At 52.0% G+C, this 984-nt stretch overlaps 2 non-coding genes across 2 annotated transcripts; both read left to right on the top strand.

The window, feature by feature from the left end:
• Positions 1-103: 103 nt before the first annotated feature.
• LOC119343984 lies at positions 104-222 on the top strand. The gene has a single exon (XR_005166382.1). It is a non-coding gene; the product is annotated as a 5S ribosomal RNA (ribosomal RNA).
• A 297-nt stretch (positions 223-519) lies between these two features.
• On the top strand, positions 520-638 carry LOC119343985. Its single transcript, XR_005166383.1, has one exon. It is a non-coding gene; the product is annotated as a 5S ribosomal RNA (ribosomal RNA).
• Positions 639-984: the final 346 nt, after the last annotated feature.

Here is a 984-nt window from a genome sequence, read left to right as displayed (position 1 = left end):
TCGTCTCCGTAGTTGAGAGGGAGCGGCCAAAGCAATGTACAATCGTCTTTGTAGTGGAGCTGGGAGGGGCAAGGATAAGGGACGAAGACCGGGGTAACATGTCGGATGCGATCATACCAGCACTAAAGCACCGGATCCCATCAGAACTCCGAAGTTAAGCGTGCTTGGGCGAGAGTAGTACTAGGATGGGTGACCTCCTGGGAAGTCCTCGTGTTGCATTCCCTTTTTAATTTTTTTCGCGCCGCTTGCAAAACAAAACGCACGTGTAAGTAATATATTTACCGTGTTTTATTATTTTGCACGAGTGCGGTAAGTCATAGCTGGGTGCTCACGATTCACGGGTCCAGCGTCCGCGTTGTGGCGCGGCAAGCGTGCACTGATGCGGTTGAGAGGGAGGGGTGGAAACCGCGTTAAACTCGTCTCCGTAGTTGAGAGGGAGCGGCCAAAGCAATGTACAATCGTCTTTGTAGTGGAGCTGGGAGGGGCAAGGATAAGGGACGAAGACCGGGGTAACATGTCGGATGCGATCATACCAGCACTAAAGCACCGGATCCCATCAGAACTCCGAAGTTAAGCATGCTTGGGCGAGAGTAGTACTAGGATGGGTGACCTCCTGGGAAGTCCTCGTGTTGCATTCTCTTTTTAATTTTTTTCGCGCCGCTTGCAAAACAAAACGCACGTGTAAGTAATATATTTACCGTGTTTTATTATTTTGCACGAGTGCGGTAAGTCATAGCTGGGTGCTCACGATTCACGGGTCCAGCGTCGGCGTTGTGGCGCGGCAAGCGTGCACTGGTGCGGTTGAGAGGGAGGGGTGGAAACCGCGTTAAACTCGTCTCCGTAGTTGAGAGGGAGCGGCCAAAGCAATGTACAATCGTCTTTGTAGTGGAGCTGGGAGGGGCAAGGATAAGGGACGAAGACCGGGGTAACATGTCGGATGCGATCATACCAGCACTAAAGCACCAGATCCCATCAGAACTCCGA

The sequence above is a fragment of the Triticum dicoccoides genome, unplaced genomic scaffold, assembly GCF_002162155.2.
Source record: "Triticum dicoccoides isolate Atlit2015 ecotype Zavitan unplaced genomic scaffold, WEW_v2.0 scaffold149550, whole genome shotgun sequence".
Classification (NCBI taxonomy): domain Eukaryota; kingdom Viridiplantae; phylum Streptophyta; class Magnoliopsida; order Poales; family Poaceae; genus Triticum; species Triticum dicoccoides.
Note: the sequence above shows the minus strand (reverse complement) of the source record. Positions and strands in the feature narration are given on the sequence as shown.